Source organism: Lagopus muta, chromosome 36 (assembly GCF_023343835.1).
Source record: "Lagopus muta isolate bLagMut1 chromosome 36, bLagMut1 primary, whole genome shotgun sequence".
Lineage (NCBI taxonomy): Eukaryota > Metazoa > Chordata > Aves > Galliformes > Phasianidae > Lagopus > Lagopus muta.
In genome coordinates this window covers 173,971-190,878 of record NC_064468.1, presented here as the reverse complement: position 1 = coordinate 190,878, position 16,908 = coordinate 173,971, and the positions used below count along the sequence as shown (strand labels likewise).

General features: G+C 57.5%; 2 protein-coding genes across 6 annotated transcripts in view; one reads left to right on the top strand and one right to left on the bottom strand.

Moving 5' to 3' along the window:
- LOC125686352 (uncharacterized) overlaps positions 1–16,908 on the bottom strand; it is a 194,286-nt gene that overhangs the window by 101,480 nt on the left and 75,898 nt on the right. The window lies entirely within an intron of this gene.
- The window catches only part of LOC125686353 (zinc finger CCCH domain-containing protein 11A-like), a 42,025-nt gene continuing 34,085 nt past the window's right edge, over positions 8,969–16,908 (top strand). For 2 of the 4 annotated variants that reach the window (XM_048930255.1, XM_048930251.1), the window contains exon 1: positions 9,720–10,449. The gene's annotated coding sequence lies outside the window, so the exon portion shown is untranslated. Of the gene's footprint in view, positions 9,019–9,719; positions 10,450–16,908 lie in introns of those variants that run through there. The other 2 variants (XM_048930256.1, XM_048930254.1) reach the window with 2 other exon arrangements.

Genomic DNA, 16,908 nt, shown 5'->3' with positions numbered 1-16,908 from the left:
GAGCCGGTGGCTGCTTTACCTGTCTTGCCCTGGTCGCGAGGTGGGAGAGGTGGCAAAGCGTCGTCTTGCTTTGTTTTCTCCCGACCAGAGAGGCTCGCTGAGGCCTTGCGGCGCGTTGTGGGCGGTGCTTTGGGCACCAACTCCATGTGACACCTGCGCGAGAGGAGAAGACGGAGCGGTGTGACGCAGCGCTCCAGCGCTCCTTGCTGCTCTCTGGCCGTCTGCTCCCAGGCATGTTGTCACGCTGCGTGCAGCACGCTGCTTTCTAAAGCCACGAGCAGGGTCCGTCGGGACGGGGGCAGGGGAAATAGCTTCCAAGGGCAGGAGGGAAGGTTTGGGTCGGACGTAAGGAAGGAGCGCTGGACAGAAGGGCGGCGAGGCACCGCAGCATCTTGCCCAGAGAGCTGGTGGACGCCCAGACGGGCAGTCGAGGCCTGCTGGACCAGGCTCAGAGCAACCTCCTCTGGGGTCCCTGTTCCCCACAGGGGGGTGGGCAAAGTGCCTTTTGGGGTTCCGTCCAGCCCAGCTCAGTCTGCGATCCCACGACACACGCTCACGGGCAGGACGGGCACGGACACGAGGAACAAGTGCTGCGCAACGAGAGCCGAGCGGCCGCACCAGGCAGCAGCCACCGCCACCAACGCACTCACATGGGAAAGACGATGAGGCAGCCGGAGAGCGCCAGGGAGGCCACCGGTGCCGCCGGGGACACCACCGCGTTCAGCAGCCAGGGGGCCTGTGGGGGAGAAACAGGGAGGAGGTGGGACGTCCTGGTCACGGCTGAGGCGCCGGGGACGCGGGGAGCCCGAGGCAGGGAGAGCCGGCAGCAGCTCGGCACTCGCACGGCCCGAGCGGCCGGCAGCTCCTGGTGGGCCGCATGCGGGCACCGCGAGGTCGCGGCTCCGCCTGGGCCGCGCAGAAACGGCGGCTCACCTTGAGAGCAGCTCTGCTGAGCTCCTCTTTCCCAGACAGCTGCTCCAGGAAGCTGTAGTAGAATCTCATGTGGAACGTCAGCCCGTCTATGAGCAGCACGCCGATGTCCTTCAGCACGACGGCCACGTTCTGCCCGTCCCGCAGGCAGCCGGAGAGCATGGACACGGTGCTCTGGATGCCGGTCTTCACGCTCTCCCAGCTCACGGCGGCGCCTGCGGCCACTCTGCTGTATCTCAGCGGCTCCAACTTCCTGTGCACTGAAAGATGTGAGGGACAGAATTGACGGCAGGGTTGGTTTCCCACAGGCGCTTCCCTAGAAGAGCTGCTGGTGGACCTCAGCCGGAACGGCCCCGCGTTTGGACAGGCTCCTCAGAGGGGGAGCTTTGCTGGTGGGCACAGAGGTGGTGGCCGTCGGCCCCGTCCACGCAGCCGGAAGCAGCGGAATCCCCCCTCCTACCTGGCAGGGGCTCCCTGCGGGCCTTGAGGTGGTGCGTGGCCATGAGGTTGGCGGCCAGGTGGAACACGGGCCACCGCAGAGTCACGGTCCCGTCCTCGGTCCAGACGTCTTTGGAGACGGTGTCAAAGGAGCCGAAGGTGGGAATCCAGACCCCCTGTGGGCGGAAGAGAAAAGCAGGGCAGAAGGGTTACGGGCCGGCCAGGGGGAAGAGGCGCAGGGCTCCGACGCAGGGACAGAGCTCAGGAGCCTCTGCCGCCGCTCAGAGGCACGAGCCGGGGCGTGGGAACGGCTTTGGGAAGGGCCGCACGGCGCTCTCCTGCCCCTCGCCCTCCCAGATGCGGCACAGCAGGCGGGGTGGAAGCGGCCTCGCGGGATCCAGAGGCTTCCAGAGAGTGGCATCGGCCCCGAGATCCGACAGCGCCCGGCACGAGGGATCGTGCGTCTGCAGGGAGCCCGTGGGACGCCCAGGAGAGAAGTGCGGGGGGAGTCTCCCGCTGCGTATGCAGGGGAAGCCTCAGAGGAAGCCCAGGCCGGACGGGGAGAGGAGGAACCGCCGGCCAACGCACCTTGTGTGCCACGAGCTGCTCCCGGACGTAGGCGGCCACCGCGTCCCAGACGGCGACTCGCACTGCAGGACAGAGGAAAAGCAGGTCACGCTCCGATCCGCCGCTGCCCGGCGCCCCTCCGGCTGCCAGGCGGGAGCGGGGCGGCAGAGCGATGCGCCGTCTCTGCACCAAGGGCGGCCGCAGCCCCGCTCCAAGCTGGCCGCAGCCCTGCACACCTTTGCTGTTCGTGTCCATGGGTCTGGAGGCGCGCCCCGCTGCGGGGCCGGCCTCGCTCCTCCTGTTCCGCCTCGTGCCGGCGGCTCTCTCCTCGTTCGCGCCAGCCATGCTGGAGCTCCTCCTGCAGACGCGTCTGCTCTCGGACAGATGCTCCTCCAGGATGCGGGACCCGCCGCCGCGCTCCGCCTTTATACCCCCCTGGGCGCCCGTGTCACAAACGTCGTCGCGGCGACGCCATGACGGCGCGGCCGGTGCTGGCCGCTGCCCATTGTGATGCTGGCGGCGGCAGCTGCTGCCCGGCCCGGCTGGGAGTGCCGGCCCCCCTCTGCCTGCTCTCCCTTCGTTCCTCTGCTCGCCATGCCATCGGCATCCTCAGCAGCCCTGTGCTCCAGACCCCTCACCACTTTCGTTGCCCTTCTCTGCACACTGGGGCCTCAACATCTGTCCTGCAGTCAGGGGCCCAAAACTGAACACAGCGTTCAAGGTGCGGCCTCTACGGGTCCCCATGGCACCCTATGGATACTTATGGCACCCAAGCAAGGGTGGACTAGGGAGCCTCGTAGGTCCGCATGGCACCCTATAAATCCTAATGCATCCCTAAGGCACCCTACAGGTCCCCATAGCACTCTATGGATCCTAATGGGTCCCCCTGGTACCCTAAGGATCCTAATGGGTCCCTAAAGCACCCTACAGGTCACCATGTCACCCTGAGGATCCCAAAGGGTCTCTAAAGCACCCTATGGGTTTCCCTGGCACCCTATGGATCCTAATGGTTCTCTAAAACACCCAGTGGGTCCCCGTGGCACCCTATGGGTCCTAACAGGTTCCCCTGGCACCCTATGGATGCTAACGGGTCCCTAAGACACCCTATGGATCCCTATGGGTCCCCATGGCACCCTAAGGGTCCTAATAGGTCTCTAAGTCACCCTACGGTCCCCATAGCACCCTACGGATTCTAATGGTCCATAAGGAACCCTGAGGATCCTAATGGGACCCTATGGCACCCCATGGATCCTAGTGAGACCCCATGGCACCCTATAGATCCGAATGGGTCCCTATGGCACCCTATGGATCATAATAGTTCCCTAAGGCACCCTAGAAGTCCCCATGGCACCCCATGGATTCTAATGGGTCCCCATGGCACCCTATGAATCCTAGTGGGTCCCTAAGACACCCTATGGGTCACCATGGCACCATATTGATCCTAACCGGTTCCCCTGGAACCGTATGAATCCTAATGGTTCACCATATTACCCTATGAATCCTAATGGGTCCCTAAGGCACCCTATGGGTCCTAATGGGTCCCTGAGGCACACTACTGTCCCCATAGCACCCTATGGATCCTAATGGGTTTCTAAGACACCCTATGGGTCCTAATGGGTCCCTAAGGCACCCTAAGTTCCCCATAGCACCCTACGGATCCTAATGGTTCATGAGGCACCCTGAGGATCCTAATGTGTCCCTAAGGCACCCTATGGATCCTAATGTGTCCCTAAGGTACCCTATGAATCGCAATAGGTCCCTAAGGCACTGAATGGGTCCCCATGGCACCCTATGGATCCCTATGGGTCCCCATGGCACCCTATGGATCTTAATGGGTCCCTAAAGCACCCTAAGGGTCCCCATGACACCCTATGCATCCTAATGGGTCCCTAAGGCACTCTGTGGGTCTCTGTTGCACCCTATAAATGCTAACAGGTCCCTAAAGCACCCTAGGGGTGCTGAAGCACCCTAGGGATCCTAATGGTCCCTAGGGCACCCTGTGGGTCCCAGTGGGTCCATAAGGCACCCTAGGGATCCTAAAGGGTCCCCATGGCACCCTATGGAACCTAATGGGTCCCTAAAGCACCCTATGTGTTCCTATGGCACCCTATGAATCCTAAGGGGTCCCTGAGGCACCCTACGAGTCCCCGTGGCACCCTATGGATCCTAATGGGTCCCTAAGGCATCCTACGGATCCCTAAGGCACCCTATGGATCCTAATGGGCCTCCATGGCACCCTATGGTATGCTAGTGGCTGCCTAAGGCATCCTATGTGTCCCCATGGCATCCTATGGATCCTAATGGGTTGCGAACGCCCCTACGGGTCCCCATGGCATCCTACGGATGCTAATAGGTCCCCAAGGCATTCTATGGGTTCCTATGCACCCTAAGGATCCTAATAGGTTCCCTTGGCACCCCATGGATCCTAATGGCTCCCTAAGGCACCCTACAGGTCCCCATGGCACCCTATGGATCCTAATGGGACCCTAAAGCACCCTAAGGGTCCCCATTACACCCTATGGATCCTAGTGGTTCCCTAAGGCACCCTACATTTCCCTGTGGCACCCTATAAATCCAAACAATTCCCTAAGGCACCCTAGAGGTCCTAAGGCGCCTGATGGGTCCTAATGCTCCTAAGGCACCCTGAGGATCCTTATGGGACCTTATGGCACCCTGTGGATCATAGTGGGTCCCTAAGGCATCCAATGGATACTATTGGGTACCTAAGGCACCCTAGAGTCCCCGTGGCACCCTATGGATCCTAATGGGTCTCCATGGCAACCTATGGTATGCTAGTGGCTCCTTAAGGCACCCTATGGGTCCCCATGGCACCCTATGTATCCTAATGGGTTGCGAACGCCCCCTACGGGTCCCCATGTGTTGCAGTATGCGCCCGTTCTGCTCCCCGGGGAGACTGCAGCTTGGCCAGTTACTGAGGTGACACCACTGTGATGAGCAGCAAATGGCGTTTATTACACGTATTCACTAGCTTATATAGCCTAAGTGCTTCGTTTATGCCCCTAAGGGCACGAACCACCCATCTATCATAGAGCAGGGAGAGGGCCTAACGCGTCACACCCCGCGGGGGGGTCTCGCAGCCTCGCAGTTGCTGACAACATCTCCCCCCTCTCCATGCTCAAGAAAGTCTACTACAACTCAAGAGGACCCTAACCCGTACACCCCAAAATCCCCGCACTGCGCCTATACATGCCATTGTCCTCTCGGTTAAGCTTTGCCCCGTTACATCCCGATTCGCAAAATAATCCTACCCTAATAACTCTATAACCTATTAACCTAATGACAACCTCCTAACTTAATTATCCTAATGTCTTCAACCATACTTATATATGTAATATACCCATAAGTATGAAGCGTGTTAATATTAGACTTAGTGCAACTATAACCGAATATAGAATAGTTAAGCAGAGTTAAACATTCCCGTCGCTTTGATGGACGATCTCAGAAGCACTTCCCGTCAGTGGTGTTCTCCGTCCTTCTTTGCTCTCAGATGTGATGTCTCTCTCTTGTGTCGTGGTGAACAGTGATCAAGGTTTTCTGTCCATTATCTCTGACGCGTTTTAGCAGTTGGTACAAACCCTCATGTTGCAGAAGCTTCCTTACCAAAGCGAAATTCATTCCACTTGGAGTAGGTGATAGGTCTTGAATCACCGTGTAGGTAGCCTGCAAGAACTGATGTGATGTTACCGACACTTAACAATTAAAGCCTACGATACTGGTGAAGTTATAGACAAAGAGATTAGAGATTACTGATTAGAGTGATTGCTGATAGCTCTAGTGGCACTACCTATGCCCAATATATACCAACATTGTCTCAGGTACCTGTTGGAACGTACTTCAAAAATAACAAACGTCTGTTCAATATCAAGGCAGATGTCTCAAGCCTTGAGAGCATTGCTCTCACAAACCCGCTGTATGGAATTGCTTGTTCTCCAGGCCTCAATCTGGCCACCTGTCCATGAAGGGAACCCATTCTAATGCCTACACTTAAAGCACGGGCCTTTATCCCTTTCTTCCCCGACCCGAGTAGCTGACATCACCGTGGTCTTAACCGCAGAACTAACCGAAGCGGCCATTCCCTGCATGGCGGCTGCTAGTCCCTCATAAGTTAATGGTGTGGCCCTCTGATGATCTAACACATACTTAATAAGCTCCCCTGGGGTAGTTAGAGTTCCCGGCGCTGCTCTGATGATTTGCTGGATGTCTGGCAACGATTTCTGCTTAAGACAATCCATTATGACTGGGGATTGGACCTCCCGTGGGAGATCAGATCCCTCCACTGCACGGATTCGCAAAGTCAGAAAATGACTCAGAGGGGCCCTGCTTGATGTCTGCCCACGGAAGCACAGGTTCCGCAACCTTAGCCAATTCTCGCAGGGCTTGAAGGGCCGCAGTTGTAACGGCTGCCAGCTCTCCTGCTCTAAGCAATGTTGCTTTGCCCTCCGGGGATCCCACCATTCCATCTGCCAGGCCCTGAAGACGTGCAAGATTAGTTCTATCGCCTCTGCGCTGGCCGTTGGCTGGATGGTGGGGGTCACGGGTGGCAGCAGCCACCACAGCTTGAAGTAGTCTATTCCATTCATCATACCACAGGGTGTATTGTACAGGCTCAAGAATAACATGCATAAGGTTCACCACATCGTGTGGCAAGAGACTAGAAGCCATGAGAGCTTCCACCGCTGCCATGGTAACAGGGGAATGCAGACCTTTGCTTTTAACTAAATCCGAGAGGCGAGTAATCGCTTTGGAATCCAAAGGAGTCCAAGCTGCACCCTCTGGTTTTACCACCACCGGGAGAGTAAGCGCGGTACCTGCCGGATCTGCAGCCCGTATGTCTTCTCTCACACGAGCCCAATCAGTGAGGGTAGGCGGGCCCCATGGAGCTGTCGATATGGGACCACGCCCCTCCTGAGCGGACCCCGGGGCCATCCCCGTCGGAACGCCCCCCCCACAGCAAAGCGGCGCGGGACAATCCACGCCCCTCGGGGGGTGGCCGCCGTAGCAAGCGGAATCGGGCAGTAGGTGAGTCCCGCCCCCGCTGCCGCATTCCACAGGTCGCACCACAACTCCTCCAGACATCTCTCCCTCTCCAAGGACCCTCTTATCAGCTGTGCCAGAAGTTATACCGCATTCCTCCGCAGGCCCCCCTCCCCCTTTATCTTTGAAGGGCTTAAGTGAAGGATATAAGCTGCAAGCCGGGTAAGGAGGTGGGTCCTCCTCTTTATGGTGTGATTGTTCCTGCTCCGCTTCGTTCTTCTTTATCCCCAGGGTCGTTGTTTCTGGTGGGGCCGAAGGAGTCAGCGCCATCTTGCCCTCCAGCGAACCTGTAGGGGAGACAAGACCCCCCCCGGCCCTAACCCCAGCAGATCCCTAGCACGGTCACCTGCAATCTTCTCCTCTTTCGCTTTCCTAAGAGCTGTCAAAATTAATCCCCACACTTTAAACTCCGCAACTTTTTGAGTGGACATTGCCCTCTGTGAGAGCACAGCAGTAAATGAATCCCAATTATCAGGATCATATAAGTCAGAAGGGGATGATAATAGCCCCTCCTTCTCCAGCAACGAGAGTGTCGCTGAAACCTCCTTCTTAGAAGGAACATTTTTCCCGCAATAAATTTTGCATGCATGAAGAATCACCTTTATGACGGCTTCCATAACGCCTCTGGCCGAACGTATGTCTGGCCTTCTCCTGCCGTTTCCCCTAGTGCCAGAGGGATCCTGGCTCCTTTTCCCGAGCCTCCTGCCTGACAAGGAGTAATGCGCACTCCTCCCCGTCCCTGGGCTTCCACCACTCCGCGGATTTGAATTTACGGCTCTGCAGTGGGATCCTACAGAACAGCTGACTCACCCCCAGGTATCACGGCGGTCGGGGTCAACACTTGTTGCAGTAAACGCCCGTTCCGCTTCCCTGGGAGACCGTAGCTGGGCCAACTACTGAGGTGACACCAATGTGATGAGCAGCAAATGGCGTTTATTACACGTATACACTAGCTTATATAGCCTAAGTGCTTCGTTTACGCCCCTAAGGGCACGAACCACCCATCTATCATAGAGCAGGGAGAGGGCCTAACGCGTCACACCCCGCGGGGGGGGTCTCGCAGTCTCACAGTTGCTGACAACAATGGTGTCCCTATGTGTCCATGTGGGGTCCCTATGGGGTCTCTCTGCCGTCTGTGTTCCTATGGGGCCTCCATGGCGTCTCCAATGGGTTTCTCTGTGTCCCTGTGGTCCCTATGAGGTCCCTACGTGTCCCTATGGGGTCTTGCGGGGTCTCTTTCTGTCCCCATGGGGTCCCTATGGGGTCTCCCTCTGTCTCTATGTGGCCTCTGTGTGTCCATACGTGTCCCTCTGGGGTCCCTAATGGGTCTCTATGGGGTCCCTGCGTGTCCCTATGGGGCCTCTATGGAGTCTCCAATGGGTCTCTCTGAGTCCCAGTGGGGTCCCTATGTGCCCCTTTGTGTCCCTATGGGTCCCTATGGAGTCTCTCTGTGTCCCTTTTGGGTCTCTGTGGGGTCTCTCTGTGTCCCTCTGTGTCCCTATCGGGTCCCTATGTGTCCCTCTTGGTCCCTGTGGGGTCCCTATGGGGTCAGTGCGTGTCCCTATGGGGTTCCTATGTGCCTGTGTGTGTCTCTATGAGGTGCCTGTGGCGTGTCTGTGTGCCCCTGTGGGGACCCTGCAAGCAGCAGAGCGCAGAGAGAACCGCGCTCCCTGTTTTCCCCTCTTGCCGACGCTGCTCTCTTTCTCCCCCGGCTCCTCACCGGCTCAGTGCTGCAGGTTCGCCGTCCTTCGCGACGCTTCGCTCCTCGCACGAACGCCAAGTCAACCCGCTCCGAGTCCCGGGGCCGCGCCACAGGGCCCCGCTCTGCTCCCGCGCCACCGCCTCCTGGCGTCGCGACGCGATGACGTCACTCGGCGGGGACGGCGCCGTCGCTATGGAGACGCCGCCGCGCAAGCGCCGTCGCCGCGGGGGCGGCTTCCCGCGCAGCAACGAGGGAGGCTCGCCGTCGCCACGGCAACGCGGCCGCACGAAGCCCCCGGGGGCGAACGGAGAGCCGTCAGGGATGGGGTGCGGAGGCGCGGGAGCGAGCGGGGCAGGGCGGAGCTCCGGGGATGGCGGCCGGGAGTGGGGCTGCGGGGGGGAGATCCGCAGGGAGATGCGGCGAGGGGAAGGTGGGGGAGGGGCGGGGAGGGAGGGAGGGAAGGGGTGCAGAGAGGTGGGGGGAGGGAGGGGAGAAGGGAGGGCTGGTGGTGACAGGACAAGGGGAACGGCTTAAACTGAGCCAGGGGAGGTTGAGGTCAGATGGGAGGGAGGAGGAAGTTTTTCCCCCCGAGGGCGGTGAGGCACTGGCACAGGCTGCCCAAGGAGGCTGTGGGTGCCGCAGCCCTGCAGGCGGTGGAGGCCAGGCTGGATGTGGCTCTGGGCAGCCTGGGCTGCTGGTTGGCGACCTGCACGCAGCAGGGGGTTGGAAGCAGGTGAGCGGTGCGGGGCTTTGCAGCTGGTCGGGGGGCTGCAAAGGCAGGCTGAGGGAGCTGGGCTTGTTCAGCCTGGAGGAAAGAAGGCTGCGGGGTGAGCTCCCTGCCGCCTGCAGCAGCTCAAGGGAGCCTGCAGACAGGAGGGGAGGGAAGTCTGGGGAAGGGGAGATGGCAGCAGGACGAGGGGAAACGGTTTGGAGTGGAGGGAGGGGAGATGGAGGTTGGACGTCAGGGGGAAGTTCTGCACCGAGAGATGGAGAGGGACTGGAACAGCTGCCCAGAGAGGCTGTGGATGCAGAGCAACAGTCCTGTGATGTTGGGTGGTTTCCTTTCAGCTGTGTGTGTGCATCGGTGCCAGGCTGTCTGTGCGGAATCCTTCTCTTGTGGCCTCAGGCAGCAATCCGGGGGGCCCAAGTTTCAGCGCTGAAGGGAAGCGGTGAGCAGCTCAGTTCCTTCTGTCCTCGCAGGCCGTGCCTTCTGCCAGCTGCTTTCTCCTTTTGTGGCCTTCTGGGGTTTGATCGATGGCTGGAAGTGGGAGCCGAGTGGGAATTCTGAGAGGGGATCCTTGGGACGATGGCTGCCAGCACCAGGTATGGCGTGCAGAACTCAGGAGGGCGGTGAAGGTTTGCAAGGCTTCCTTTCGTATTCAGTTCTGGCCGAGGACTTGCTGCGTTGTTCCGGACGCCTTCTTCTCCGTTAAACTCCCAAAGGAACCTGGTGGCACGGATGCTGTGTGTGTTCCTGCTGGAAGCCAGCTGCTGCCTTGAGGATGGCGTCGTATCTGACCCATCTGCCGTGCTCCCGAGTCTCCTCGTGTCCTCAGAGAGCCCCAGTGCATCCATTCCGTCCGGGCTGCTTTATTCCCTGCTGAGACTGGAAGGGGCTTCAGAAAGCTCAGCACAACGGGCTGCTGCTCCAGCGTGGAAAGCAGAGAGCCCCCTCTGCGGGAATGGAACTGGATGATCTCGGGGGTCCCCTCCAACCCAAACCGTTCTATGATGCTGTGCTTTACAGACCCAGCCAGGTGAGAGAGCTGGGTGCCTGCGTTGGAAATGGGGCAGGGAGGTAAGCGTCCCCCTCTGCTCGGCATTAGAGACCACTGGGATCCGCAGGGTGACATGGGGACCGGTAGGGTGCCTTAGGGAGCCATTAGGATCCAAAGGGAGCTATGGGGATCCATTAGAATCCATAGGGTGCCTTAGGAACCCATGAGGATATATAGGGTGCCACGGGGACCCACAGTGTGCCTTAGGGACTCATTAGGATTTGTAGGGTGCCAGGGGGAACCATTAGGATCCATTGGGTGCCAGGAGGACCCATAGGGTGCCTTAGGGAGCCATTAGGATCCTTAGGGTGCCATGAAGACTCCTAGGGTGCCTGAGGGAACCATTAGGATTCATAGGGTGCCATGGGGACCTTTAGGGAGCTTTAGAGACCCATTATGATCTATAGAATGCCATGGGGTTCCATTAGGATGAATAGTGTGCCAGGGAGACCCATTAGGATCCATGGGGTGCCATGGGGATCCCTAGGGTGCTTGAGGGACGCACTAGAATTGTAGGGTGCCATGGGTACCCAAAGTGTGCTTTAGGGACCCATTAGGATTCATAGGGTGCCACAAGGACCCGTAGAGTGCCTGAGGGACCTGTTAGGATCCATAAGGTGCAAGGGGGATCCACAGGGTGCCTTAGGAACTCATTATAATTTGTAGGGTGCTATGGGGACCCATTAGAATCCATAGGGTGCCATGGGGACCCCTAGGGTGCCTTAGGAGCCATTAGGATTCATAGGGTGCCATGGGGACCTGTAGGGTGCCTTAGGGACCCATTAGAATCCGTAGGGTGCCTTGGGGACCCATAGAGTGTTATGGGGACCCCTAGGGTGCCTTAGGGACCCACTAGAATTTTAGGATGCCTTGGGGATTCATAGGGTGCCTTAGGGACACTTTAGGAGCCATAGGGTGCCATGGAAACATATAGGGTGCCTTAGGGACCCATTAGAATCCATAGGGTGCTATGGGGACCCATAGGGTGTATTAGGGACTCGTTAGGATGCATAGGATTCCATGGGGACACACAGAGTGCTTTAGGGACCCATTAGGATCCATCGGGTGCCATGGGGACCCATAGGGTGCCTTAGGGACCAGTTAGGATCCATCGGGTGCCATGGGGACCCACAGGGTGCCGTAGGGACTCATTAGGATTTGTAGGGTGCCATGGGGACCCATTAGGATCCATATGGTGCCATGGAGACCCGTAGGGTGCCTTAGGGACCCACTACGATTTGTAGGGTGCCAGGGGGACCCATAGGGTGCCTTAGGGACACATGAGGATCCATAGGGTGCCAGGGGGTCCCATAGGTTGCCACGAGAACACACAGGGTGCCTTAGGGACACGTTAGGAACCATAGGGTGCCATGTAAACATATAGGGTGCCTTAGGGACCCATTAGAATCCATAGGGTGCTATGGGGACATATAGGGTGCCTTAGGGACTCATTCGGATCCATAGGGTGCCACGGGGACACACAGGGTGCCTTAGGGAGCCATTAGGATCCATAGGGTGCCATGGGGACCCATAGGGTGCCTTATGGACCCATTAGGAATTGTAGGGTGCCATGGGGACCCATAGGGTGCCTTAGGGACCCATTAGGATCCATAGGGTGCCATGAGGACACAGAAGGTGCCTTAGGGACACGTTAGGAGCCATACGGTGCCTTGGAAACATATAGGGTGCCTTAGAGACCCATTAGAATCCATAGGGTGCTATGGGGACCCATAGGGTGCATGAGGGACTTGTTAGGATGCATAGGATTCCACGGGGACACACAGAGTGCCTTAGGGACCCATTTGGATCCATAAGGTGCCATGGGGGACCCATAGGATGCCTTAGAAACCCATTAGGATCAATAGGGTGCCACGAGGACCCACAGGGTGCCTTAGTGACTCATTAGAATTTGTAGGGTGCTATGGGGACCCGTTAGGATCCATATGGTGCCATGGGGACCCCTAGGGTGCCTTAGGGACCCACTAGAATTTTAGGATGCCTTGGGGATTCATAGGGTGCCTTAGGGACACTTTAGGAGCCATAGGATGCCATGGAAACATATAGGGTGCCTTAGGGACCCATTAGAATCCATAGGGTGCTATGGGGACCCATAGGGTGCCTTAGGGACCAGTTAGGATGCATAGGATTCCATGGGGACACACAGAGTGCCTTAGGGACCCATTAGGATCCATCGGGTGCCATGGGGACCCATAGGGTGCCTTAGGGACCAGTTAGGATCCATCGGGTGCCATGGGGACCCACAGGGTGCCTTAGGGACTCATTAGGATATGTAGGGTGCCATGGGGACCCATTAGGATCCATATGGTGCCATGGAGACCCGTAGGGTGCCTTAGGGACCCACTAGGATTTGTAGGGTGCCAGGGGGACCCATAGGGTGCCTTAGGGACACATGAGGATCCATAGGGTGCCAGGGGGTCCCATAGGTTGCCACGAGAACACACAGGGTGCCTTAGGGACACGTTAGGAACCATAGGGTGCCATGTAAACATATAGGGTGCCTTAGGGACCCATTAGAATCCATAGGGTGCTATGGGGACATATAGGGTGCCTTAGGGACTTGTTAGGATGCATAGGGTTCCACGGGGACACACAGAGTGCCTTAGGGAGCCATTAGGATGCATCGAGTGCCAAGAGGACCCATAGGGTGCCTTAGGGACTCATTCGGATCCATAGGGTGCCACGGGGACACACAGGGTGCCTTAGGGAGCCATTAGGATCCATAGGGTGCCATGGGGACCCCTAGGGTGCCTTATGGACCCATTAGGAATTGTAGGGTGCCATGGGGACCCATTAGGATCCATATGGTGCCATGGGGACCCATTAGGATCCATATGGTGTCATGGAGACTCGTAGGGTGCCTTAGGGACCCACTAGGATTTGTAGGGTGCCAGGGGGACCCATAGGGTGCCTTACGGACACATTGGGATCCATAGGGTGCCAGGGGGTCCCATAGGTTGCCACGAGAACACACAGGGTGCCTTAGGGACACGTTAGGAACCATAGGGTGCCATGTAAACATATAGGGTGCCTTAGGGACCCATTAGAATCCATAGGGTGCTATGGGGACATATAGGGTGCCTTAGGGACTTGTTAGGATGCATAGGGTTCCACGGGGACACACAGAGTGCCTTAGGGAGCCATTAGGATGCATCGGGTGCCATGAGGACCCATAGGGTGCCTTAGGGACTCATTCGGATCCATAGGGTGCCACGGGGACACACAGGGTGCCTTATGGAGCCATTAGGATCCATCGGGTGCCATGGGGACCCCTAGGGTGCCTTATGGACCCATTAGGAATTGTAGGGTGCCATGGGGACCCATAGGGTGCCTTAGGGACCCATTAGGATCCATAGGGTGCCATGAGGACACAGAGGGTGCCTTAGGGACACATTAGGAGCCATACGGTGCCTTGGAAACATAGGGTTCCTTAGAGACCCATTAGAATCCATAGGGTGCTATGGGGACCCATAGGGTGCCTGAGGGACTCGTTAGGATGCATAGGATTCCACGGGGACACACAGAGTGCCTTAGGGACCCGTTTGGATCCATAAGGTGCCATGGGGGACCCATAGGATGCCTTAGAAACCCATTAGGATCCATCGGGTGCCACGGGGACCCACAGGGTGCCTTAGTGACTCATTAGGATTTGTAGGGTGCCATGGGGACCCATTAGGATCCATATGGTGCCATGGGGACCCCTAGGGTGCCTTAGGGAGCCTTTAGGATTTGTAGGGTGCCAGGGGGGCCCATAGTATGCCACAAGAATTCATAGGGATTCATAGGGTGCCTTAGGGACACTTTAGGAGCCATAGGGTGCTATGGGGACTTATATAGTGCCTTAGGGACCCATTAGAATCCATAGGGTGCTATGGGGACCCATAGGGTGCCTTAGGGACCAGTTAGGATGCATAGGATTCCATGGGGACACACAGAGTGCCTTAGGGACCCATTAGGATCCATCGGGTGCCATGGGGACCCAAAGGGTGCCTTAGGGACACATTAGGATTTGTAGGGTGCTATGGGGACCCATTAGGATCCATAGGGTGCCATGGGGACCCCTAGGGTGCCTTAGGGAGCCATTAGGATCCGTAGGGTGCCATGGGGACCCATTAGGATCCATATGGTGCCATGGAGACCCGTAGGGTGCCTTATGGACCCACTAGGATTTGTAGGGTGCCAGGGGGACCCATAGGGTGCCTTACGGACCCATGAGGATCCATAGGGTGCCATGGGGACCCCTAGGGTGCCTTAGGGAGCCATTAGGATTTGTAGGGTGCCAGGGGGGCCCATAGGATGCCACAAGAACACACAGGGTGCCTTAGGGACACGTTAGGAGCCACAGGGTGCCATGGGGATCCATTAGAGTCCATATGGTGCCATGGGGACCCGTAGGGTGCCTTATGGACCCATTAGGAATTGTCGGGTGCCATGGGGACCCATAGGGTGCCTTAGGGACCCATTAGGATCTATAGGGTGCCAGGAAGACACACAGGGTGCCTTAGGGACACGTTAGGAGCCATACGGTGCCATGGAAACATATAGGGTGCCTTAGAGAGCCATTAGAATCCATAGGGTGCTATGGGGACCCATAGGGTGCCTGAGTGACTCGTTAGGATGCATAGGATTCCACGGGGACACACAGAGTGCCTTAGGGACCCATTTGGATCCATAAGGTGCCATGGGGACCCATAGGGTGCCTTAGGGACCCATTAGGATCAATAGGGTGCCATGGGGACACACAGGGTGCCTTAGTGACTCATTAGAATTTGTAGGGTGCTATGGGGACCCGTTAGGATCCATATGGTGCCATGGGGACCCCTAGGGTGCCTTAGGGACCCACTAGAATTTTAGGATGCCTTGGGGATTCATAGGGTGCCTTAGGGACACTTTAGGAGCCATGGGATGCCATGGAAACATATAGGGTGCCTTAGGGACCCATTAGAATCCATAGGGTGCTATGGGGACCCATAGGGTGTATTAGGGACTCGTTAGGATGCATAGGATTCCATGGGGACACACAGAGTGCCTTAGGGAGCCATTAGGATTCATCGGGTGCCATGGGGACCCATAGGGTGCCTTAGGGACCAGTTAGGATCCATCGGGTGCCATGGGGACCCACAGGGTGCCTTAGGGACTCATTAGGATTTGTAGGGTGCCATGGGGACCCATTAGGATCCATAAGGTGCCATGGAGACCCGTAGGGTGCCTTAGGGACCCACTAGGATTTGTAGGGTGCCAGGGGGACCCATAGGGTGCCTTACGGACACATTAGGATCCATAGGGTGCCAGGGGGTCCCATAGGTTGCCACGAGAACACACAGGGTGCCTTAGGGACACGTTAGGAACCATAGGGTGCCATGTAAACATATAGGGTGCCTTAGGGACCCATTAGAATCCATAGGGTGCTATGGGGACATATAGGGTGCCTTAGGGACTTGTTAGGATGCATAGGGTTCCACGGGGACACACAGAGTGCCTTAGGGAGCCATTAGGATCCATAGGGTGCCATGAGGACACACAGGGTGCCTTAGGGACACGTTAGGAGCCATACGGTGCCATGGAAACATATACGGTGCCTTAGAGAGCCATTAGAATCCATAGGGTGCTATGGGGACCCATAGGGTGCCTGAGGGACTCGTTAGGATGCATAGGATTCCACGGGGACACACAGAGTGCCTTAGGGACCCATTTGGATCCATAAGGTGCCATGGGGACCCATAGGGTGCCTTAGGGACCCGTTAGGATCAATAGGGTGCCACGGGGACACACAGGGTGCCTTAGTGACTCATTAGGATTTGTAGGGTGCTATGGGGACCCGTTGGGATCCATATGGTGCCATGGGGACCCCTAGGGTGCCTTAGGGAGCCATTAGGATGCATAGGGTGCCATGGGGACCAATTAGGATCCATATGGTTCCATGGGGACCCGTAGGGTGCCTTATGGACCCATTAGAATGTGTAGGGTGTCAGGGGGACCATAGCGTGCCACAAGAACACACAGGGTGCCTTAGGGACACGTTAGGAGCCATAGGGTGCCATGTAAACATATAGGGTGCCTTAGCGACCCATTAGAATCCATAGGGTGCTATGGGGACCCATAGGGTGCCTTAGGGACTTGTTTGGATGCATAGGGTTCCATGGGGACACACAGAGTGCCTTAGGGAGCCATTAGGAACCATAGGGTGCCATGGGGACCCCTAGGGTGCCTTAAGGACCCGTTAGGATCCATAGGGTTCAAGGGGGACCCATAGGGTGCCTTAGGGACACTTTAGGAGCCATAGGGTGCCAGGGGGATTCATAGGGTGCCTCAGGGAGCCATTAGGATACGTAGGGTGCCATGGGGACCCATTAGGATCCATATGGTGCCATGGGGACCCCTAGCGTGCCTTATGGACCCATTAGTAATTGTAGGGTGCCA